The sequence below is a fragment of the Psittacula echo genome, assembly GCF_963264785.1.
Source record: "Psittacula echo genome assembly, chromosome: 4".
NCBI classification, from domain to species: domain Eukaryota; kingdom Metazoa; phylum Chordata; class Aves; order Psittaciformes; family Psittacidae; genus Psittacula; species Psittacula echo.
Genome location: NC_137738.1, coordinates 110,712,878 through 110,739,358, shown reverse-complemented (window position 1 = coordinate 110,739,358; position 26,481 = coordinate 110,712,878). Strand labels below are relative to the sequence as shown.

The following is a 26,481-nucleotide window of genomic DNA, read 5'->3' as shown; positions in this document are numbered from 1 at the left end:
AACTTGTGGAAATTGAATTCTATGTGAGAATTCCCCTTTTCTTTCCAATCTGTTGATCCTCAAAGCTGTCGCTCCAGACACTGGGAACTGCAAAGTGGTTGGAGCTAGCGCACAAAGCTCATTACATACAAAACCCAGGTTTTATACAGGGGAAAATCAGACTCCAAACCAGAGTCCAGTCTGGACTCTTTTCCAGTCTGGAAATTCAGGAGAGTTTTATACTCTCTTATACATGGGCTGTAGTGTCAATACAATCTTAGAAGTGAGTTGAGAAGCAGCACTAATTCGCTCTGAAAAGTCCTGTCACATCTTGAAAAGTAGTTATCTATTGACTAGATGGATATTGGGATACAGTAAAACAATCTTTTCAAAGGCCCAGATAATGAAGAATATATATATATATAAAAGAATATGTATGTATATATAAGGGTATATACAAAAAAAGTTGCAGTGATACGGAACACAATATTGAGCTCTCCAGCCCATTGACCTTAGGTACTGCTATGTCTATAGTTACAAAGTATTTCCTATAGTGAATCTGGCAGAAGTAATGTTTCAGATTGCCAGAAGCCTGGTCTGTCCTAAAGGTCATTCCAGGTGAAGCACCATCAGTAACAGAGAAACAAACTGAAAGTATTTGAAGATGAAAGTGCAGCCGGTACGGAGGAGGTTTCCTTATGAGACACCGGAATAGTTTCAGCCATGAGAATCACTGTACAGCCACCAAGTTTCTATATGCAACACAGACCCCGTGGTGCTTGTAAAAGCAGAAGGGCATCTCCGGCTCCCACCTGTTTTCTGGCAGACTAAAATTTCTATCATTATTGCAAAACATGTTTTTTTTCCATATAATTAACCCCTACCAAAGCCACCACAGCTTCATCCTTTACATTTATGGAATTAATAGTTAACACACAAGGATAAAATAACTGGACAAATTAAACCCATCAACTTTTACTAACCACATTTTAGGACTGCTACAAGCATTTTCATTCAATGTTTATTATCTTATCTGCTAACAACCAAATCAACCAATGGACCAAGGGGCAGAGATTTCTTATAGATTTAGTATGTGGGTGCTTCTGATTAGAAAGGATTTCACAGAACTAAGGAGAACTGTGTTTGAATGATGCATCAGTAAAGTTCAGTAATAGTCACATAAGTAAACATATACCATGCAGAATATACAGGTGACTACTAGGAAAGGCCTTTGTGTGAGCAAGCAATTATGTTCATCAAGAACATCCTATTGGAAACTATAGGTTGTAGGTTTGTTTCTTTTTTTTTTTAGAACTAATTATTAATCTCTATAGCATCACTTAGTACATTCCAGAACATCGCAGAAGTAGCATTAAACATTCAGGATCAATGACAAGAGATATGAAATCTAGGACTTGGAAGCAAGGGCTCTCTCACATGATTTTTCTTGTCCTTGACAATGGCTATTGACAAATCTTACGGAAATACCTTGCATAAAATATCTCTGGAAGCATAATTACAGCAAAGCATAATTACAGCTGGTCACTGTGCAGAACGAAGATGTTTGGTGAAGAACTTGACAGCTTAACTCCACAGTCACAGTCCTCAACAGGCCAAACTCCAAGGCCAAACTCCTGGTGACATCTCAGGCTTTCTAGCCACAACTGTGCACCCCAAGTCATGTTAGCCCATCAATCAACTTCCCTAGGCCCATACAACCTCCAACATCTGCATAAGCTGATTTTAATTACATGGTGAGTGTGAGCGGACAGAAGAGCAAAGTGCCCAGCTCTGGTGGAGATGTTTTTACACAAACCTGAGGCATAAGGAGGACATTTTTTTCCCCTCTCTTCAGGTTTTGTCAGTTAAAAGGAATGTAAACTTAGCAAAAGGACACTCCTGGATTACACTAACTCTGCAAGACATTTTATACAAGCTTAAGTGTTCTCACTTAAGCATACTTTTATCTATGAAGCAGCTAAAACTTTCCTATGAGGGTTGTATGGTACCTCGTTATGACAGTCTCACGTGGACCAATCTAAAACATGACCAAGAGGGCTGTGGGTTTTTATTTAATGCCTCATTAGTTTATACCCTCCATGAAAAACAGGAAGGAAAAAGAAGACAGAGCTGGGAAATTCTAAACTCCCCTTTGCTCTCCTCAGGCGTCCTCCAGGAGCAGCACAGATTTGGTACCTCTGCTCCCCCTCAGCAAGAAACACAGCATCCCTTTTGATACTTCCTACTGCTAAAGAAAATTTCAGCCCACTTGGAGCCCTTGCAGTTAAGCAAAACCAAATTGGAACAAGTCACTCATTGCATGCAAGTCCTGAAGCACGGCACACTGGGCTTCAGCTGAGCTCTTCATGGAGATCACAGAATCATGGAATGGTCTGGGTTGGAAAGGATGTTAGAGAACATCCAGCTCCAACCCCCTGCCACGGGCAGGGATGCTTTCCACTAGACCAGGTTGCTCAAGGCCCTGTCCAACCTGGCCTTGAGATGGACATGGTCTTTAGAAAAAGGCACAAGTATGCACATAAGCGGGGCCATTAGAGCATAGTCATGTGCAGTGGCAACAGCACGCACATCCCACCTTCAGGCTGGAAAGCCAAGCTCGGTGCTCTCAGAAAGCTGTGGGAATGGACATCCACTTCCTGTGGCTGTCTTGGTTTTCCCCCCACATGCTTTCCCACCCCTCCTCCCACTTCCCTCCTGAGCCTGGGCTATAAAAAGGAACTGCAAAACAAACATCCAAGAAACACAAACTCCCCCCAGCCTCGAATCAGGTCTTCCAGGTTTTTTCCTTTTCAGTAACAACAGAGTGCTGCAAAAATATTTGTGTGAGAGACAAAGAGGAGCATAACTTTATCTCAGTAACTACAGTTAAAACCCATGTGTTCTTAGAAAACCAGTCCTCACACATTCAAAACTTAAAAACATACAGTAGTTCTCTACTCCAGCAGTGAGAGCAGCTACTTAAAACGGTCTCCAGCAACTTGGATCCACCTGGTATTTCTAAGTTTTAGCTATTGTATTGGAAACCCAAAGGTAAACCCTCTGCATTCACGTATAATTTTATTCCTATTCATTTCCACTTGATTCAGGACCTCCTACGACACTCATTCAGGGAACCTGGTCACTGCCAGGACTGCAGCCTAAGCTGGGGTAAACCTGCTTTGGATCATAAAGTGTCTTGACTAAGGCTCGCTCCATGGGCCAGGGTGGTGGCTTGGGGCATGTCCCAGCACAGAATTGAGGAGTTCAGCTTTCCTAGCAAGCAGTGAGACAGTGGTGGGGGTTCAGTCAGTGGGGTGCCAGGCCTCACGCTTGCTGGTCCAAGGCCAGTGAAGGCTGCTACATGCAAATATTTGCCGACATGTGGAAACACCTTGGACAAAGCTGTGAGAGGTGAGGGGAACCCCCTGCCAAGGGGCAGAAAACAGATTGCTCAGCAACAGAACAAAGATGCTGAGGTGTTGATGACAGCCTCAACAGCACACAGCTCAGGTGGGTTCAAGGAACTGGGTGCTTTCTGCCATTAAACCAGAGCAGTGCTGCCAAGCTGGGAGCCAGCTACCAGGAGAGCAGGTCTCCATGGCTCAGCAAAGATGTCCTGTGCTGACAGGGAGCCAACTCCACCTTCACACAGGGAGCACTCTAGCGTTCAAGGCATGGAGACAGAGAGAAATGCAGGGTTGGTCCAGTTAGATACTATTCCATATGAAAAGCAGTGGCATTTTAAAACTCCGTGCAAGGAGAATATAGGAAATGCTCTGTGCCCATCCTCACCTCCCTGGATTTCGGACATACCTGGAGTGAGCACAAGCCCACTCGCAGCCTTGAACTCGGGTGCCAGAGGCCACTCACTGGGCTATCAGTGCCACTACATCCCTGGCCTTGAACGCTGCCAGGGATGGGGCAGCCACAGCTTCTCTGGGCACCCTGTGCCAGGGCCTCAGCACCCTCACAGAGAAGATTTTCTTCCTAATGTCTAATCTCAATCTCCCCTCTGTCAATGTAAACCCATTCCCCCTTGTCCTGTCACTACAGGCCCTTGTAAAATGCTGTAATGTTCTACCCTAATATGCCAGGAGCCAACCACGGACACTTCTCCCCCGGAACAGCTGCTCGGTCTCCTCTGCAGAAGACTGGGCCAGGAGTCACCTGCAGACTGCATCTGGCTCACGTGCCACAGCTGAACCCCCACCAAACCTGCAGCAGGATGTGTGCAACAGCTCAGGAGGAGCCTGGGGAGATACAAGGCGGCCTCCCCAGCCCACTCCTCCATGGATGCTGCCATTACCCAGCACAGCACACTGAGCTGTGGGCACCCTCCTGCTGCAGAATGTGGTGCCAGGCATCTTACTCAGTTGTACAGCAGGAAAAAGCACTGAAATACATAGAAGGACAACTTGTCTTTGGAGGATTTCAGGCATACCTATACATCTGAATAATACATGTCTTATATTTGATCCTAAGAAGTTATTGAGGGGGATGTTTCAGATATAAATAGAATGCAACACATTCAAATTACTTATTTTCAAGGCCAGGTCAGAAGGGGCTTGGAGCAACCTGGTCTAGTGGGAGGTGTTCCTGCCTGCGGCAGGGGGGTGGAACTGGATGGTCTCTAACCCAAGCAATTCTATGATTCAGTGTCCTGGTTTAGCAGTAGCAGTCATTTTTTCTACTGGTGCAGTGCTGTGTTTTGACTTTCGACCTGGGAATAATACTGATAAAGCCGATGTTTTCAGTTGTGGGTCAGAATGTTTACCCTGACCAAGGACTTTGTGAGTCTCATGCTCTGCCAGGGAGGAGGAGAAGCTGGGAGGAAGCAGGGACAGGACACCTGACCCAAACTAGCCAAAGAGGTATTCCATACCACAGCACGTCATGCCCAGGATGTAGAATGGAGAGTTCCCGGAAGGGCTGGATCATGGCAGGGTGGGGGTGAGGTACCGGTTGGTGAGCGGTTGTATTCTCTTGCTTGTTATTTCCTTTATCATTATTACTATTAGTGGTAGCAGTAGTGATTTGTGTTATACCTTAGTTATTAAACTGTTCTTATCTCAACCCGTGGGAGCTGCATTCTTTTGATTCTCCTCCCCGTCCCTCCAGAAGCGGAGGGAAGAAAGGTGGGGGGGGAAGTGGACTGCGTGATTCTGATTTACGGCCTGGGCTTAAACCACGACATTCAGAAGAAACACAAGGATATTTAAAGCCATGTTACAAGCTAACCAAACATTTTCTTTCAGACAGAATTATCTCTGTAAACACATCTCTGAAAACCACCTTTCACTTTTATTGTAAGTGCGCTAAAGAAACTGTAGAGCAGCAGGGTTAGGGTTAAATCAGCAATGTATTAACACCAGATGAATACCTCACAATTCACAACACAAGCAAATCAGGCTGCAAACAGAAAAGCCAGTGAGGGGGTGAATAAAACAATCCTGGAGAAAGCTGCTGTCAGGGTGAGGTGCGAGGAGCCAGTCACTAAAGCATCACTAAGCATCATGCAAGCCTCAGCCTGCGGTCAGGTTGCATCAAGCACGACAGCGAACACGTGTGGGAATTCAGAGCACACTCATCTCCTCCAGCAACACCCACGAGCAGAAACTAATGTTGCTTTGTTTCCAAGGCATTAATTGAACAGAAAAGACAAAACACTGATTTCAGAGTAAATCCATAGCATATTGGGGTTTTCTTTCCTCACTTTTACAAATGAGTCTCAAGACTTTGCTTATCTGGAGTGAAAGGAAACATGTGCATGGGCTTAGATAGAACACACTTCAGCAGCACGAGTTAGGGTTACCGAAAAATCATCTCATAAAGAAATCCTCCAAATTTGCTAATTCCATTTAAATACCATTTTAGTAAAACACCTGCAGGGACGACCCTGTAAATAATATCTCAAGTCACAAGTGTAATGGTGTTTCAACAGGAAAATCATAGAATCATAGAATCACAAATGGTTAGGGTTGGGAAAGACCTTAAGATCACCTAGTTCCAACTCCCCTGCCATGGGCTAAATCAATAATGGCCAACTACCTTATCAGTTCCCATTTTACCCTGCCATAGAAGGTACAATTTCCTCCTTGCCTGCTCTGCACCAGGATCAGTTTGGCCTGTGCCAGTGCGATCCAGCTTCCCATTCTCACAACCAAGAACTGCACATTCTCAGTTACCCATTTTTAACTTCTTAATCACTAAAAGATTATAATTGTACCTGAAAAGAAAGTGTCTGGAAATAGCCAGTGAGGAAACCCAGAGAACTGCCAGAGACCTGACAGCAGTAACTGCACCTTGGCTTTGCAAATAACAATAATACAAACCAGTCAAAGTCCTTTAGACTTTCTTTACACAGTGCTCCATCAGAGTCACTTGGCTCGCTTTTAAGTCGACAGATTTAAAGCACAAGGTGGCTTTGGTCACCCCTCAACACCTCAGCACTGCTGGGAGCAGGGGGAGCAGAAGCAGCTCTAAAGCAGGGACACTGAGTTGTTTGTGGAGTCCACTGGCTCCAGTGTCAAAAGGGAGCTGGCAAATAGCCCTGGTCATGCCAGTGACCTGGCCACTGCCTGAAGGTATTAATAGCATGCTCCATGTTAGAGCTATTTCTCTTAACACAGACAGAAACAGTATTACCTGCCAGGTTTAGCTGGACCTGCTTAGAGGCTTGCATGACAAAGAAATTCAAATCTTCATTAAAAGAAAAAAAGGGGGGGGGAAATTTTAAAAATAATTAAAAAATTAATATTCCCCCACCCCAAAACAGACAAGAGAAAAGAAATAATTATAAAAAAATCCCAACATAGAATCATAGAATAGTTAGGGTTGGAAAGGACCTTGAGATCATCTAGTTCCAACCCCCCTGCCATGGGCAGGGACACCTCACACTAAACCATGCCATCCAAGGCCTCATCCAACCTGGCCTTGAACACCACCAAGGATGGAGCATTCACAACCTCCCTGGGCAACCCATTACAGTGCCTCACCACCCTCACAGTAAAGAACTTCTTCCTTATATCCAATCTAAACTTCCCCTGTTTAAGTTTGAACCCGTTACCCCTTGTCCTGTCACTACAGTCCCTGATGAAGAGTCCATCCCCAGCATCCTTGTAGGCCCCCTTCAGATACTGGAAGGCTGCTATGAGGTCTCCACGCAGCCTTCTCTTCTCCAGGCTGAACAGCCCCAACTTTCTCAGCCTGTCTCCATACGGGAGGTGCTCCAGTCCCCTGATCATCCTCGTGGCCTCCTCTGGACTTGTTCCAACAGTTCCATGTCCTTTTTATGTTGAGGACACCAGAACTGCACACAATGCTCCAAGTGAGGTCTCATAAGAGCAGAGTAGAGGGGCAGGATCCCCTCCTTCGACCTGCTGGTCACGCTCCTCTTGATGCAGCCCAGGATATGGTTGGCTTTCTGGGCTGCGAGCGCACACTGAAGCCGGCTCATGTTCATTTTCTCATCGACCAACACCCCCAAGTCCTTCTCTGCAGGGCTGCTCTGAATCTCTTCTCTGCCCAACCTGTAGCTGTGCCTGGGATTGCTCCGACCCAGGTGGTGTAGGACCTTGCACTTGGCATGGTTAAACTTCATCAGGTTGGCATCAGCCCACCTCACAAGCGTGTCGAGGTCCCTCTGGATGGCATCCCTTCCCTCCGGCGTATCAACCGAACCACACAGCTTGGTGTCATCGGCAAACTTGCTGAGGGCGCACTCAATCCCCCTGTCCATGTCACCGACAAAGATGTTGAACAAGACCGGTCCCAACACCGATCCCTGAGGGACACCACTCGTTACCAGTCTCCAGCCGGACATCGAGCCATTGACCACAACTCTTTGTGTGTGGCCATCCAGCCAGTTCTTTATCCACCGAGTGGTCCACCCATCAAATTGATGTCTCTCCAATTTAGAGACAAGGATGTCGTGTGGCACAGTGTCAAGCACTTTGCACAAATCCAGGTAGATGACGTCAACTGCTCTTCCCCTGTCCATCAGTTTCGTAGCCCCGTCACAGAAGCCCACCAAATTGGTCAGGCAGGATTTCCCCTTAGTGAAGCCATACTGGCTGTCACCAACCACCTCCTTGTTTTTCATGTGCCTTAGCATGTCTTCCAGGAGAATCTGCTCCAAGAGTCTGCCAGACACAGCGGTGAGACTGACTGGTCTGTAATTCCCCGGGTCATCCATTTTCCCCTTCTTGAAAATGGGGGTTATATTTCCTTTTTTCCAGTTGTCAGGAACTTCACCTGACTGCCATGACTTTTCAAATATGATGGCCAGTGGCTTAGCAACTTCATTCGCCAGCTCCTTCAGGACCCACGGATGGATTCCATCAGGTCCCATGGACTTGTGTACGTTCAGGTTTTTAAGATGGTCTCGAACCAGATCCTCTCCTACAGTGGGCCTAGGGTCTTCATTCTCACAGTTCCTGCGTTCGCCTTCCAAGACTTGGGTGGTGCGGTCAGAGATTTTGCCAGTGAAGACTGAGGCAAAGAAGTCATCAAGAACCTCAGCCTTCTCCAAATCCTGGGTAGCCAGTTCTCCCGATATCTTCCGAAGGGAGCCTACGTTGTCCCTAGTCTGTCTTTTACTCGCTACGTACCTATAGAATCCCTTCCTATTATCCTTAACATCCCTAGCCAAGTTCAATTCTAACTGGGCCTTAGCCTTCCTCACCTGATCTCTAGCTTCCTGGACAGCATCTTTGTATTCTTCCCAGGCTGCCTGTCCCCGCTTCCACCTTCTATAAGCCTCTTTTTATCTTTGAATTTTCCTGAGCAGCTCCTTATCCATCCAAGGAGGTCTCCTGGCCCTCCTGCTGCACTTCCTTCTAGTTGGGATGCAACACTCCTGAGCTTGGAGCAGGTGATCCTTGAATAACAACCAGCAGTCTTGGGCCCCCCTGCCCTCTAGGGCTGTGTCCCATGGAACCTTACTAAGCAGGTTCCTGAAGAGGCCAAAGTCTGCATCATGGAATCATGGAATGGTTTGGGTTGGAAGGGACCTTAAAGCTCATCCAGTTCCAACCCCCTGTCATGGGCAGGGACACCTTCCACTAGACCAGGTTGTTCAAAAGCCCAAAATAACCCAAATTTCAAACTGGAAATTAGACACATTTAAAACAGGGAAAGGAGTCATTCTCCTTGGAAAACGCACATCTGAAAGTCATTTTGCAATGATGCTGCCAAGCTCTATTGCAGACGCTCCCTTCATCGCAGACTCTTTACTCATTACTGTGGGAATTTGCTATTGTACTGTCTGGTGGCAGAAAACAAATGAACCCTGATAAGTAAACCCTGACAAACTCACCCCAGCATTATCATCACTATTACTTGCTTCCAAACCTTCCTTTGGAGGCCCTCTCCTTGACTCCTAGTGCACACAACTCAGATGTGACTCACCAGGGCTGCCTGGTTAAGAGGTGTTGGGTTTTGCTCTACTACATTGTGCTTTCTGCACAATGCAAACCCACATCCATCTTCCATGAAAACATCTGTGGTAGCTGCTGCAGGAATGTCAAAATACACAGTGAGCGACACCTGATCTTCTTGTAGAACATCATGGTGGAAGATCCCTCCCAGCACTGAGCACTTCCTGGCTGCTCCAGGTTTGCTTCTACAAGGAATAGCTGCTCACGCCATTCCTAGCAGGACTGGGGAGAACATGAGGCAGAAATTACCTGTGTAACACATGCTAAAAGAAGTAGTAAGAGATAATGTGTAAGTTACCATGACAATGTTCTCTAAACTAGGAAAACATGACCCAAAAAAGAAGAAAAATATTGAATTTGAGCTTATTTCTTCTTCAGAAATCAGGGTAACATGACACTGAACTGGGTGATTCATGCTAAGAGGAGTATTTTGTGTCAGAGGACACAAAAATTTTTATGAAAGCGATTTATTTTTGCTGTTTAGATTCTCAGATTGGGAACACCTGATAAGTGATAAGAAGAAAAGAATCCCCCCTAAAACCGGGCTGTCACAAACCAGTGCAGGGAGATAAAAGTACGAGATGCTGCATCGCATCTTCTATCACATTGCATCACTCGTGATCCCCCTGCAAACCTCAGAAGTTATTCTTAGATTCATTAATATTCTGCAAAGATACACTGGGGCACAAGATAATGACAGCAAAGTCTAGATAATTCCAGAAAAATTGGAACGGATCCACTGATCTCATATGACCACATCTCTGACAATACTAAATCCATCACTTTTCATTCAATGCAGAGCTATTTTTGCCTCAAGCCTATAATCACGGCCTTAAAAAACTCTAAGGTAAAGTGCAGTTCATTTCCATAATACTGTATAAAATAAAGCACAAATATTTGTAACTGGAAGTGCCTTCTAATTCCCCTCCATTATTTTGGTATTACATAAACCAAGAATCTCTTGAGCAAATGATTACTACAGCCCCATAGAAAAGAACAGTTAACCCGCTTGCAGAGTTTTTAATACTTTTAATGTAACATCAAGCCTGTAATATCACAGATTAAACAGATGAAGGATTGTAGAAACTGGAATAATTCCAGGAGCATAAGACTAGGTCTCTGATACTGCACAGCAAATGTAATGTCATTGCTTTTTGTTAGCAGCCTACTGAAAATAGCCTACCTCATGTTTATACCTTACACAAAAAATGAGTATTTATGGATGCAGAGATGCACGTGCTTTAACCTGCTGGTCTTTATGTCTCTTTTAGAAGCACAGATTTCTTTTCAGAAAGTGTTACAGGGGGGAAAAAACCCCCAATCCATATTTTAATCAGTGTAATTAATTAGAAGGATGCTTACACTGTAGTTCTTACATGTTTCGCATCAAATTAACAAGAATAACATATAATAAAGAATTAACAGGAAGAAAAAGACAGCTTCACAGTGTTATGCAAGCTTTATGTATTTTCTATATGGTTATGCTGTTTTCAAACTGATGATAAGAACTTGTACTGATTCCTGTAAGCCTTCCAACTTCTCTTATTTATTTTTTGTAAAGGATCACTTTGATTTGTACCCATTTCCCTTTTTCGAACTGCTTTAACATTATGTATTCCCCATATCCCGCCCAGAGAGCAGCATCCTGCCCTGTGTGCTTCCCCTCCACAAACTCTCTTACAGGGGTTACTTACCCATGCTTCCACTTAAAACTATTACACCACACTGCCCAAATACAGAGGCTGGCACTGAACAAACGCTGGACGTCCAACACGAGTAATTACCCTGCGTTCGTGATCTCCTGTTTCTTTTCATTAGCAAAAGAGTGCTCAGTCACAACCACTGTGTTCCAGATGCTGCTAGGACACTGCTCATTCATTATGGATGTTGATTAGCCCAAACCCTCAGCTGGTCTGGAGAAAACACTGCAAACATCTCTCCTACACGAGCAAAACACATTCAGATACCCTGAATGCTGAGCCACTTCATACAGCAACTTTCTGTGGCCAGAAGGGAAATGCTATAAAAGCCACAGTTCTGCTGGTACCAACACAATACAGACGAAAAGACCTGTGTATGTTGACAAAATGCAAATTTCATTCTCATCTATGGATGACTCTCTGCAAGATTATAACTGTAGCTTTTTTTTTAGCTTTTTTTGATGGGTGGACCACTCAGTGGATAAAGAACTGGCTGGATGGCCACACAGAAAGAGTTGTGGTCAATGGCTCGATATCCGGCTGGAGACCGGTAACGAATGGTGTCCCTCAGGGATTGGTGTTGGGACCGGTCTTATTCAACATCTTTGTCGGTGACATGGACAGGGGGATTGAGTGCGCCCTCAGCAAGTTTGCCGATGACACCAAGCTGTGTGGTTCGGTTGATACGCCGGAGGGAAGGGATGCCATCCAGAGGGACCTTGACACGCTTGTGAGGTGGGCTGATGCCAACCTGATGAAGTTTAACCATGCCAAGTGCAAGGCCCTACACCTGGGTCGGAGCAATCCCAGGCACAGCTACAGGTTGGGCAGAGAAGAGATTCAGAGCAGCCCTGCAGAGAAGGACTTGGGGGTGTTGGTCGATGAGAAAATGAACATGAGCCGGCTTCAGTGTGCGCTCGCAGCCCAGAAAGCCAACCGTATCCTGGGCTGTATCAAGAGGAGCGTGACCAGCAGGTCAAAGGAGGTGATCCTGCCCCTCTACTCTGCTCTCGGGAGACCTCACCTGGAATATTGTGTACAATTGGTGTCCTCTACATAAGAAGCACATGGAGCTGTTGGAACAAGTCCAGAGGAGGGCCACGAGGATGATCAGGGGACTGGAGCACCTCCCGTATGGACAGGCTGAGAAAGTTGGGGCTGTTCAGCCTGGAGAAGAGAAGGCTGCGTGGAGACCTCAGAGCAGCCTTCCAGTATCTGAAGGGGGCCTACAAGGATGCTGGGGATGGACTCTTCATCAGGGACTGTAGTGACAGGACAAGGGGTAATGGGTTCAAACTTAAACAGGGGAAGTTTAGATTGGATATAAAGAAGAAATTCTTTACTGTGAGGGTGGTGAGGCACTGGAATGGGTTGCCCAGGGAGGCTGTGAATGCTCCATCCTTGGTGGTGTTCAAGGCCAGGTTGAACAGAGCCTTGGGTGACATGGTTTAGTGTGAGGTGTCCCTGCCCATGGCAGGGGGGTTGGAACTAGATGATCTCAAGGTCCTTTCCAACCCTAACTATTCTATGATTCTATTCTATGTGGGCTTATCTGATTGATTGCCACTTGCTCAGCTTGCTTACCTGGTTGCTCCAACACCCTTTTAAAATGTCTTCAAGTATCTGAGACTCAAGTTTCCCCATAAATGCCTTTCCAAATCTGCTGCAGTCGTTGGACATCACAGGAGGTTAACAGAATGGAACTCCCCCCTATGGCTTTCCCTCGCTGAAGAGCAGTGTATGTTTAGATGCATAGAACATACATGGTATTTTGGTCTCCTGTCTGTTTACAGTTCAAGCCACTAGTTATAAAACTGTGAATTTGATAGGGAATTCCCTATCATTTCTTCAACCCTGTAGTCAACCAGATTCATAAATGTGGAGTGACTGAAATGTGTTAATAATAATTGTTTAAAAATAGCCTAGTTTCTCCTCCTGAGTCCCACATGCCAACACTGAACACCAATAATAATGTTGCAAAGTCAATCAAACCCATGAAGCTGCATCAGCTTCATTTCAGCACTTGGCAAACAGGCAAAGAGATGCAGAACCTAAACTCCCTCTGTGTAGCCACAGTTTGTGACATCTATCCCATTTTTTAGAAACCTGCAGTATTGTTAATAGTGCTGCACAACTTTTCAACATGGCTCCAACCCCTGTGGTTGTAAGCACATGGCTCATTGCAGATTGAGCTGCATCTGCCTCTGGCACCCAGAAAATGGGGAACATCTCACTTGGGAAAGGACTCTGCAGTGCTCAACTGTGGCCAGCTTCACGGAGCCTCACACCAGGGCTTTGCAGGCTGAAGTTGCATTTCACTGACTTATGCGTGAGGTTGTCTCTTACCTTCTGGCAATGCCCTGTGTCCTACCCTTGGGGAGACGGTTCATCAGCCTGAACCCAAAGCTGGGCACCTACAGCAGTGCCTACAGCATCCAGAGGCTGCATTTCCACCCTGGAACATGCTGAATTCAGGCAAAATCTTCTAGGAATTGAGCTGCTGAATGAAATCTCTATCAAGGATGCACAAATAAGATTTTCAGAGGCTTCTAAATTAAGTTTTTCTTTTTCTCCTGGTCTTGATCTTGGAGATGGGCAAACAGTCTGGAAAGGATTCTGCCTGGCATGTGAAATACTGACCATGTAAGTTGGTCAAAGCCGAAGGCCACTAAATACAGTGTTGGGTAACTATAACAGCAGTGCCATCACTGTTGCCTTCTTTAGATAGGAACGGAGTTGCAGCAGAACAAGAAGTGTTAGGACCTAACTCCTGGTGCAGGAATGAAAAGCAAGATGCTTCTGTATCTAAACTGATGTCTAGAATATAATGCAACAAGAACCCCCTCCAACACTTGTCCAACCCTACGGACACTATCTTGACACAGAAAGCACATCACATCTGTTTGCAGTTGAACTCCAGCATCTCTGAAAGAACAGCTGAGCTCAAGAGTTTTTCAAACCCTAAAACAATGGGCATGGGATGTTTAGTCTTTAAAAGGGGCATTTATCTCCTGTTGCTTGAACAGCTTGAAGTAAACAGGTGTAACAGCATGCAAAATAAATCACTTCACCTGCTTAGTCCACTAACACTTTCTTGGTGTTGCTGGTATGCAACTCTGGTTGGGTATGAAGCCCTGTTGTTACGTACAGAAGGAGCAAACAAGCGAAGAGTTAAATCACCACTTAGGAAATGCATTTGCTTTCTAACTATTCTTTGCACAAACTTTGTTTCCATTAGGCAAGCTTAAAATACCTCTCTGCAGATGGGCTGCAGAGATTTCTATCGCTCCATGGGTATATTAGGGAGAAAGCCCTGGTCTTCCCCATCCTACAGGCATGGCTGTTTCCTCCTTGCACGAAAGGGGCAATACAAGTCTAGAGAGCTGGGACTCTTCAAGAGCAAGGATTATTAAGGGAGAATTTAGGGAGAATTTATTTTAGGGCTTGTGGTCAATTTTTGACCATCACAGAATCACTGAATGGTTTGTGTTGGAAGGGACCTTCAAAGCTCATCCAGTCCAAGCCCCTGCAATGAGCAGGGACATCTTTAACCAGATCAGGTTGCCCAGAACCACATCCAGCCCGGCCTTGCATGTCTCCAGGTATGGTGCATCCACCACCTCTCTGGGCAACCTGAGCCAGTGTTTTACCATCCTCACTGTAAAAAATTTTTCCTTATATATGGACTATATATGGTCTTATATATGGACTAACCCCCATTTGGGAGATAGGACATTAAAGCTTTATGTGGAATCATGTTAATTCTGTAACAAACACGGTTCCCAATCATCCTAAAAGTGTAAATTAGACTGAAATTTTCTCATTATTTTTCCTCCTTTACAAGAAAGCTTTTGAGAATCCTATGCAATGCCAGTGTCTGTCACAGGATGCAGTCTTAGGGAAATAACTATTATAACTTAATAGTCTGAACTATTAAGTTTAACATTTATATGTATCTTTCTCCATGTGAACGCCCCAGTGCATGCCTATGGATATCTGGCAGAGCTGTAGTGACAGGACAAGGGGTAACGGGCTAAAACTTAAACAGGGGAAGTTTAGATTGGATATAAGGAAGAAATTCTTTACTGTGAGGGTGGTGAGGCACTGGAATGGGTTGCCCAGGGAGGTTGTGAATGCTCCATCCTTGGTGGTGTTCAAGGCCAGGTTGGATGAGGCCTTGGGTGACATGGTTTAGTGTGGGGTGTCTCTGCCCATGGCAGGGGGGTTGGAACTAGATGATCTCAAGGTCCTTTCCAACCCCAACTATTCTATGATTCTATGATCTTAAGATCCTTTCCAGCCCAAACTGTTCCGTGATTCTATGATTCTATGATTAAGAGGTTTTAAAAGCAAAAACACAGTGATACCTGCAAATGTCACCAAACTGTACAGGGAAGCAGATAAAGACAGCATTAAAGAAAATAAATTAAAATATCTTTACCACTGTGAGATTCGTATCAAAACATGTGTTTAAAAACTAAAGGAAATACACTGTATTTCTGTCAGGGTATCAGGTTCTCATCTTCTTAATCATTCTCCAGCTCATCTCAGCTCCCCCACATTGGTATTCCTTCCCTTGCCGGTGCTCACAAGGGTACCAGTGATGAGAAAGCTCCATCATCGTTTACTTGAGCTGTGTCTGCTGTGTCAGCTCTTCATTAACAAAGAGGAACCGCTGCAGGGTGATGTACTTTCCTCCAGAAGTCCCCTGCAGGGCACCTGAAAGGGTAAATGTCCTTCCTCAGCTGTGATCACTGCCTTCCTGTGCTGATCTGCATTTTTCTATTTCTATCTTGTTTGACAGCTGTACTTGTTTTCTTGCACCACAGTTTGTTTGGTCGGTGTTTTAAAGCCTGAACACAGAGCTGAAATGTCCATGAGGAGCTTTCTCAATCCTTGTTTAATCTCCAAATACCTAGTCTCTGTTTTTTCAGTCTTGTGGCACTTAATTGCAGTATGAAATGAGTCTAAGGAAAAGACAGCCCTGCTGGAAGGATCTCCTGCTTTTACCTTAAGTTCGGCTTCCCTAGGGAGAACATTAATCAGACCTGGAATTCAGATTCATCACATTTTAACCTCCCTATTATCTGACATGGGAGCCATTCAGTATCATAGAGAAAAAATAAAATCAGGAATCATCCAGCATTGTAATAAAACCCTTTTCAGAACCAAGTTTAAGTACTTTGTGTTATTATTTACTATTTTCTTAAATGTATGGGAAAGTACCATATTATACCATCAAACCCTCCATGCTACTGGGGCATGTGTTTGTTTTAGGGTACCAGCAACACTGGAGTTTGCAGACTGTTCATTTAGTTAAAATTTCATTACATAAGGAAATTTCTGTGCTTTCAACTTAACTGTTTATTTATTCAGATCAGTGTCAACCACGTTCCTTTGTTACTTCAGGATTTACTGGCAGGGGAACGGGAATGAGCTGCGGGGTTAAGAATTACTTTTATTGCAACTACATAGACACAGTTTAAGTAATCCACATTTAAAAATAACCCCACAGTCAAAGAATGCAGTCACAACCTCAGCAGAGGATACCCGACCTTTAGGAGGATGCGTGACTTGGGATCCAGGTGTATTCTGGCTGAGCGCACTATCAGCCTGCAGATTTAATAACTTGGTTAGCATCCCCAAAACAGATCTCTCTTGCTCCCTCGCAGCTCTTTAATGTTTTAGTTTCTGTGTTACATAACGGATTCAAGCGTCCATTAATGTTCTGCCTGAAAATATTGCACCAAATATAAAAGCTGAGTGGAAATCAGTACTCTAAGATAGTTCAAGTGGCCTTATTTTCCATGACAGCAGGCAGTGCTAACTCCTGTTGATGGCAATTGCTAGGAGGTTTTGGCTTTTCAACTCCAATCTGTCTTTAGCCAAGAACACATCTGGTTTGGGCAAAGAAGAGACTGAACACTCTGAGAATCTACTGCTAAGACTGAACCAGCATTCTGAATAAGGTGTGTTTAAAACCTTTTCGGCTCCTTTCTGAACAGTGTGTACTTGTCCTGTGGTCTAAAACGCACCTGGATTGCGCGAAAGGGAGCAGATGAGGGGAGTAGAGGGCATATTGCTGAAAGACTTCAACACACAGAGCTGAACAAAAAGGACAACGGCGTTTACTTTGGTTGCTGCAAGTTTTGCAAGTGGTTAGTAAAAGCTGTGCAAACCTGCTGGCTGGCATCTCTGAACAGCGACAGGCACTGCCCTCAGAAAGCCGCATGTCCCAAAAGTCCTTGTATTCTTGCACCTAAGCTCTCAGCTCAGCACAACCCAGCTACAGCAAAGAATCTGTGACCACAACATGGAATTTTTCACACAGTAATTTTTCAAGGGCATCTGTTTATGTGCATCTATCCCTGCTGTGTTTACAGCATCACACTGATGCCAGGCAGACATTTGCTCCAGGGTATTTTACCACCTAGGAGGAAGAGCACAAAGCCTGGCGGCATCCTTGAAGGCACACGCACTACCACCAGCATCCCCATCTTGTTACAGCAACATTAACCCTCTGTCCCTGGCACACTGATACATCACACAGATCCTGAATTACATACAAATATGCCTCAAAATAGAGAGTGAAAAGAGAAGGGCTCATCTAAAAATACAAAAACAGGCTTGAAAATATGCCTGCAGTTCAGGATGCATTCAGCTGGGTTTTCCTTCTTAAAACATGTAACAAGACAAAGTGGTCAGGCCAAACAGGCTTTTTTTGCTGTTTTTACAGCATACATCCATGCCCTTTCCAATGATCTGAAAATAGAGTTTGTGGGGACAAAAGGGACTACTCAAGAGTTATGTTGCCACTGCAAACACATATTCTCAGCAGGACTAAAATAACTATGCTTGCTTCTTTTTAGTAATTCAAATGTATGAACTTATATGGCGGAAAAAAGCCAAATTGGAAAGAAAATGTTTTATTTCATTTTTGGCATATTTTTTTTCCTCTCATTTCTTTCAGAAAGCAAAATTCTGCCTTCACATTTGCCATGAGAAACCTGCCACAGAAGGGAGGGCAGCCACGTCTTCGCAGTCCAGCCTGTTTTACAGCCCCTCATACACTGCTGATGTTGCTGTTTTCAAAGCCTCAGGACAGCCATCACACTCGGATTTATCAGCAAAACAGCAGCTCTTGCTGAGTGTGGTGCAAAGCCCACTAAAGATAGTGGAAATCTCTGCACTGACTCCAGTGACCTTTGGATCAAATGCACTAAAATATCACTGTTACGTGCCAGCTGGGAGGCACAGGAGGAATACAGCTCTCTGCTGAAAAAAAGAGAGAAGCCACAGATTTGCATTTTTCTTCCCTCCCCCTTTTTTTAAACACATAATATGTCCTTGCTAATATTTGCTGCATGATACTTAAAGCCTTTTTTCCCCCAGCCTTTTTCCTGTAAGAGGAAAAGCAAAGGCTCACGGTGAAAGCTGAAGCTCTAGGTGCAATACTGGGGAGATATTAGTGTGGGAGGACACTTACGCCTGTGCAGAATCCCACTGAAGCCATGGGGCTGCAGGCTCTGCCCACACAGCCCTCTGCCTCAGCTAATATTACAACCTTGTTTTAGTCAAGCTAAATTCATCCTAGAAATCAGTACAGGCAATAAATATGAACTCTGCACCACGGTCAGTGCACCACCTCTGCATCCATCTGTTTAAAAGTTTAATTAGGACAGATCAGGACACCAGTTCCCAATGTGATCCCAAAACCTGCCATGCCATGAAGACCGTTTTCACACACAGCACTTCTTAATCTTCTAGACAGAGAGGCACCATGTTGAACCTTATGTTTTTAGAAGATTCAAAGAAAAGTTATCTAATTCTGGTTGACCTCTTGTTCTCAGTTCAAGGGTGAAGTGGCACTGATGTGGACATAATTTCCGTAACTGAATTGCATAGCAGTCAGTTAACAATTAATAAGTGATCTGCTCAGCATATGAAAACTGAATATGAAAATAAGCAAGTGAGAGCTGGAGATACCTCTGCACAAAGAAAAGCTGCAGCTCCTCCACATCAGATATTTAATTGGTTCTCTCTTTCTCCCCATGAACAAGATGAAATATAGAAGAACTTAACCACTCCTCCTGGGGAAAACAGAGATGAGTGAATGGCTCATTTAGGCTTTCTGTCTCTTTGAAGCAGAGGAGAAGTCTCTCTTTTTTTTCCTCTCCACAACAGCAACCTTTCTTTTTCGGTCTGCATCCACAGTTTGGACATCAGCATTTAGCAGAATAGATGCATTTCTCATTGGCAGCAAACCTGTAATGCCACAGCCTATTTCTCCTGCATCAACAAAATGTAAGATTTGTGACTGGTTCCCCTTGGTAGATGTAAGGTCATCACTTGCTGTGGGACTGTGAGAAACAAGATGTGTTTCACCTCCTCCTTGTTCATGTGATCAGACTAAACACGTCCTCCTAGGAGGTCTTGGCAGCGCTGTGGTAATGGTTGGACTTGATAATCTTAAAGGTGTTTTCCAACCTAGCTGACTCTTTGATTCTTTAAGCTTGCTTTTATCTGAACTGCTGCTGAATGCCCAGTGGAGATTTTTACTGACCATCCAACACTTGCACCTTGTTTTTCCCTTCCTTCACAAACCTTTACACACAGACCTCAGGGAGGTTTACAAAATCCGAATGACTCCTCTGAAGCATCATTTTTGCCTCCCCTCTGGAGATGTAAACACAAATTCATCTTGGCTGTATTAATTAGCAAGGCTGGGTTCAACTCATGTTAGCTGCTGTCTGCATCTACCACAAAACCATAGTGATTAATTTCTTGGAGCCTGCCAAACTGTTTGCAGGAAGAGCACAGGACAATGCACAGACAGCACTGAACACAGGGAGAGGTGCATTGGCAGGGCTGGGCAGTGAACGCTGCAGCATGAACTTGCCTGCATTCTGCATGATGCAAAGCCAAAAGTGGTATTTCATTTTCAGGAGGACTAAATTCACTCATAAATTGAAATGCAAGTTTGCTAAGAAGTTCTAAGAAAAACAGACATGGTGGCATGATGGGCTTATTGCATTCATTCTGCTCCACTGTAGGCTTGGTAATGTTCCACTGGACATTATAAAATGTACCTTTATTTTCTTGGATAAATGGATTATCCTGAGATAAAGGATGCTGGGAAGCAGCTTTGCATTTGGCACAGCCTTTCTCCCCATAAGCCCAATTAACAGTTTCGGAAACAAGTTACAGACAGGTAAAGATATTTTCTAAGATATCAACCTGGGTTATAAAAAGGGTTTTCATACTGTACAGCTCCTGAAGTAACCAGCGAGTGAAGATGGCATTTTTTACCTCCTTCGATTGATTCTCCAATAAACAAGTTCTTGATGACAATTCAGCATTACCATTTAATGAGTTTGTGCTACTTCTGTATGCACCCATTTAACAAAGGACTGTAATTAAATGCTGATAAAATACTTCAGCTTGACATTACAGACCCCAGCTTCTCATTTCAAACCAGTGCAGAGACAGCGATGGGTGTCTGTTTGGGGTTTTTTTGTTGTGGCAGCAGAGCAGGGGAGCACACAGGTCACCATAAGCATCCTCTGCCCCAAAAAGTAACAACACAAGAGTAACTTCCAAAACAATTAACTTTCACCATACCTTCTAACAAAGCAACTCAGTCACATGAAGAAATCAAACACATCTTCAGTGCGTTATAAAATCAGAACAACACACCTCTAATGAAAAACATCTCAGAGATGCTTTCCAGAAGAAACTCTTCTCATGCAGTGTTGAATCCTGTGCTGCTGCAAAGAGGTTAAGGCCTGGGTTCAGTCCGAGCCTGCAGTCACACTCAGTGGTCAATCCTTAGCAGCAACTAAATAGGGATGAGAACAGACCTGCCTGTGAATCATTTGAGACAAGTGATGAGGCATTTCCCTTGCTGGAAACCTCTCTCACATGGTACCATGGATGGACAACGCACTCTCCTTCCTCCACTGTCCTCCAGCGCTGCTCTTGAGCGTGTGCCATGAAATCTCCAAGAAAACCAAAGTCTTCCTGAACAAGGGACTAATGGTCCCATTACAGATGGGATTAGCATTAGTGCTCCCATTAAAGATGAACCTCAAAAACTTGGTGTGGTACTTGCACTGCATCACTTGAAAGGAGTTAAGGAGAAGGCAAGAGGGTCATTGGACATGTTAAAAGAACACCTCACGCAATATTTTCCAGCTGGACCAGTCCTGCAAAGCAACTCTGCTTTTTCTTGCTACCACACGTTACGCATCCTTTGTGAGCAAAATGACCAGGACTTTTTAAAACTGTGGTGAAGTGTATTTTTAACTGTTACTAAAGATACAGTGAGTCATTAATGACCCGGGCGCCAGAAGAATGCAGCTTCTGGAGTCATCACTGCTCATTATTTCAAGGAAACAATTAGTCAAAATTAAAAATGAAGCCCTAGAGCTTCCAGGAACTGGATACTGTTCTTTGGATCATTCATGAACAGGATGAAGACAATAAAGGCCGTCTGGACCATCCCCTCACCACCCCTTTGTAATGGGTATAATAAGTGGAGACAACTTCATCATTAAGGGACAATAAAAATATAGAAACCCTTCAGGAGCTCTGAATGTGGAGGATGCAGGGATGTAAACACTGAAAACTGATGCTTATTTACTGACCTGGCTGTGTTAAACTCCAAGCTCCATACTTTTTATTTTTAAACAAGAGTCTTAAACATCGAAAAATACCAGCCTGAGAGGAACACTCACACTGGAAATAAGTTCAAATAAAAACCCCCGCAGTGTCTAAAACTGGGATTAGACTTTTAAATGACAGCACAAGGATAGAAGATAGCATATTACCAGAAACAGAACAGAACTGGAGCCATTTCTTTCCATTAAAAAACGAATCACCATACTTTTCCCCAGCTATAACCCATTTATCTGACTATAATGAGGAGCTAGCATTTAATGTTCTACTCTGCAGATTCACTCACTAAAATATAACTACCGCAGGAGCAAAAAGACCTTGGTACCTGCATCTAAGGCACCGGTAGCACTGTCTGAAGTTCTTCAGTCTTAGAATAGCCACATCCATAAGGCCAGATGCACTCTGCTTGATGAGATCTATTCCTATCAGATAAAATGGCCAGAAAAGCAGCTGTACTAATTTTCTGTCTTAGGTAAAAGCTCTAATAACTGTCCTCTTGGTTTTCAGCTATAAAGGGCAAAACCGGGGGGGTTTTGTGGGTGGTTCTCTTTTTTTAAGGAAAAAACCCCAAACCCAGCAAACCCCAAACCCCAAATATGTTTGGAGTTTCAGTTACATCACCCCTCCCCGTACTCTCAGTGACCTGAGAGATACACTGCTGCAGCAAGATCTTACTGCAGATGCAGACATGTGCCCTCAGCTGACAGCTCCAAAAGAGGGGAAGCAAACACTGCGGTTGCTCACCTTGGTCTGAATTCACTTATGGAAAATAAAAAACATAGAGTTTTCTTCAAAGAAGGCTTGGGGAATCTGGACTGTGGATCTCGGGGGATATTTTTCACTAAAGATACCTTTCAATTTGCAGCTTTTTGTGCTTAGTCTGCGATCTACTTTTTCCTCGTGTCATAGGCTCTCCCTGACATGGCTTGCCTCGGTGTGATTCAGAGCAGGATCTTGGGACTCTTCACTGGCAGCAGGAAACACCATTTTCTAAGTGGAAAATACAAATCCTCTACAAAGCTGAGTTTCATATCAGAAAAGGTGGCACCCTTTTTGGGTCTGGGTTGGAAGAGACCTTGAAGCTCATCCAGTTCCAACCCCTTGTCACGGGCAGGGACACCTTCCACTAGACCAGGTTGCTCCAAGCACTGTCCAACCTGATCTTGAAAATAAATAATCTGAATGTGTTACATTTGATTTATATCTGACACATCCCCTTCAATAACTTCTTGGCATCATAGATGTGACTGCTGTCATTGTCATTGTCTAGTGGTGAACGGCTCTAATGACAGTGTTAAAAGCACAGAAACATTATAAATGTATAATGAGGCCTGAGAAAAGCAGCTTGCTATTCTGTTGGCTTAAACATTACACTTCGGTTTGCACTCCAGAATGCCCCATATAGAGCTTAGATAAGCAGGTGGCTGAGGACTAAATCTAGAACTAAATCTTACGCGCCTTCCTCTTTTTCACACCCATGGAATACCCTCTCTTGTCTTGATCTGACATCATCAATATCACAAGCTTCTCTGTTTTAGCTTTTCTGATTCATAGCTCATCTCTCCATCTCTATAGAAAGAGAGAGGATCACCACGGGCCACTCTGATTACAATACCCTGCCTTGGGACTGACTTTGATACATGTTTAAGGCATCTTTACTTTCAAATTGCAATACATGTGCTCCTTACAGGGTGACTATATTGTCACAGCAAAGAGAGTAGGAAAAAAAAAACCCCAATGTAGAAGAACAGCATTTATTGTTTCAAAAAGGAAGTTGTTTCTTCTGCTTAATCTCCCTTTGTTGCCTTCCATTAGCAGTCTGGTAACGAGATCATTTTTTACAACACGTTCTCAACACACCTAATATAGCATGTTTTATTCTGGAATCCTTGAACCACTGCCAGGAGATGAGGAAGAGTTAATGAAGAAAATTAATTTCATAGTTTTGCTTTGGAGCCACCCATCCAAAGGGTTCAGCACGTCCTGCAAAGTATTTTGAGCCCCACAATTCAAAAAAGATGATCCCATGCCACAGGCACCATCCCAAGACCATATTAAATGGAAGAGGATTAATACCAGCACATGCTATACTCATTTTGAGATCATGTCACTTCTGTCCCTAGTACTGCTGCTCATTTTTAGGGTCCACTATCATAGGACAGTTTAAGTCAGAAGGGACCTTAAAGCTCATCCAGTTCCAACCCCCTGCCATGGGCATGGAAACCTTCCACTAGAGCAGGTTGCTCCAAGCCCCATTCAACCTGGACTTGAACACTCCCAGGGACGGGGCAGCCACAACTTCTCAGAGCAACCTGTGCCAGCGCCTCAGCACCCTCACAGGGAGGAACTTCTGCCTAAGATCTCATCTCAATCTCCCCTCTGCCAGGTTAAAGCCATTCCCCCTTGGCCTGTCCCTACACATCCTTGTCAAAAGCCCCTCTCCAGGTTTCTTGTAGGCCCCCTTTAGGCACTAGAAGCTGCTCTAAGGTGTCCTCGGAGCTTTCTCTTCTCCAGGCTCCACAAGCCCAGCTCTCTCAGCCTGCCTCCATAGCAGAGGTGCTCCAGTCCTCTGTTCATCTTTGTGGCCTTCTCTGGACTTGCTCCAACAGCTCCACATCCTTCTTATGTTGTGGGCACCAGAGCTGGACGCAGGACTGTGAGGGTGGGTCTCACCAGAGTGCAGTAGAAGGGGAAAATCCCCTCCTTCGACCTGCTGGTCACGCTGCCAGTGATGCAGCCCAGGACACAGCTGGGTCACATTGAGCTCTTCTGCAACCAACACTGTCAAGTCCTTCTCCTCAGGGCTGCTCTCAACCCGATCTCTGCCCAGCCTGTGTTTGTGCTTGGGATTGCCCTGACCCAGGTGCAGGACCTTGCACTTGGCCTTGTTGAAACTATGACGTTTGCACTGGCCCATCTCTCCAACCTGTCCAGGTCCCTCTGGATGGCATCCCTTCCCTCAGGAATGTCAGCAGCACCACTCTACTTGGCGTTTTTGCAAACTTGCTGAGGGTGTATTCAAGCAATGTCCCCAACAAAGATGTTAAATAATGGATCAAGCATCTCCAAGTGCATAACAGCAGACTAGTCCCTCTCAAATGCAGAAACAGGGCATTTAATAGCAGCAGTATTGAAGAAGCTACTGGTGCATCATCTGGTTAATATTTATACCTCAGCTAAAAGCAGCTTTGAAAAGGCACTTTTTCAGCCACATGTACCAGTGTTAATGACTAATGTGCTTTTGCATGAAGAGGGGGGGAGGAACAGGTGTAGCAAAAAGAAAACAATAGTAGGAAAAAGGCTGTTAGGGAAAAACCGTGTAAAGGTCAAGGAATGGAGAACTGGTCCATCCTTAGAGCTAGCAAGTGTAGCAGCTCACAGTAAATGAAGGATGGTATGGTTTCATTTTGGGGGAGAAGACAATTTGCCAGTCGTTACAAAACCCCACTACAACAATTTTCCAACTTACCAAATTGCTCCACAGAAAAAAAGCCACTTTTTTCCAGGTGCTTTTGCTGCTTTTCATTTGATGTTTTCCAACCCTTACCACTCTGTGATTCTGTTTTTGTAGGTGACACAACCGGGCAGCACTCTTTGAAGTAAATACAGAAATGTTTCTTGTTGGGAGGGAAGAAAGCCCCTGTAAAACCTTTGGTGCTCATTTTACATCGCTAACATCAGGCACTACAGATGTAACTGCCTAGCAGACATAAAAGACTGACTGAAGAAATCAGAATTAGCATGAATTTTCTTCTTCTTTCTTTGGGTGAACAAGCAGACGTGACACAGCGTCTAAATGAGCCATCTGAGACTTCATTTCCATGAAGCACAATACAACTTGGGCAGGAAAAACAAAATCTGAAGCAGCCTTGGAATAAAATCTCATATCTCAGAAATACTCTTCAATACCTTAGCATGATTTTTTAGGTTTGTTACTGTGTTAAACCATTATTAAATGACACACATCAGGCTGAAACATGAGGCCTTTTAGGAGTTTTGCTCCTGTGATGAACACTATTGCTGGCTGGGGAGGGCTCCTTCTTGATGGCCCATTCCAAAAAAGGGTTATCAGAAATCTGATACCTCCTACTGCAGGATGACAGAGCCAGGGGACTGAATTACTCTGCTGGAGAACTTCCTCATCTGCTTCTTACAAGTTTCCTTTTGCTTACCCCAACAAGTTCTTAAAATTGCCCTTAGTGCTAAGGAGAAGGGCAGGCAGGAAGGCACATACAAAGCACTCCACTCACATGAAGAGCACAGTAAGCATGGTTATATTTTAACTATCTAATCAAGGACTGGGTTTATTACTGGAATTTTAAATTCTGCACTATCTGCATGGTCTACACAAGAAAGTAAACATCCCTAATTCAACAATGTGGATCCCACCACAGCAAGATCCGCTAAAGCTTTTGCTTTAATGCCTGAGCATTATTTGAAACAGAGATGCCAGTTCACAGGGTGAGCAACTACTTTTAGAGTTTCAAAACCAGAAATTCAGCAGTTCATCAGTAGTCATTCTTCCATTTAATCTCTAATGCCCTTCCTGTTTTGCTCATGGATTATCCAGCTTTACTTTAAACATATTAGATGCAGCATCAGACTCATACACAGCTATAACACATTCAGTGTGAGAACAGTTTGTGTAAGATTGCAAACTTTACAGGAAACAGGACTACGTGGATCTC

The 26,481-nt window shown here is 44.3% G+C and overlaps 1 protein-coding gene across 1 annotated transcript in view; it reads right to left on the bottom strand.

The window, feature by feature from the left end:
• COMMD1 (copper metabolism domain containing 1) overlaps positions 1-26,481 on the bottom strand; it is a gene marked incomplete at its 3' end in the record, with an annotated part of 85,425 nt that overhangs the window by 399 nt on the left and 58,545 nt on the right. The gene's annotated exons all lie outside the window — the stretch shown is intronic.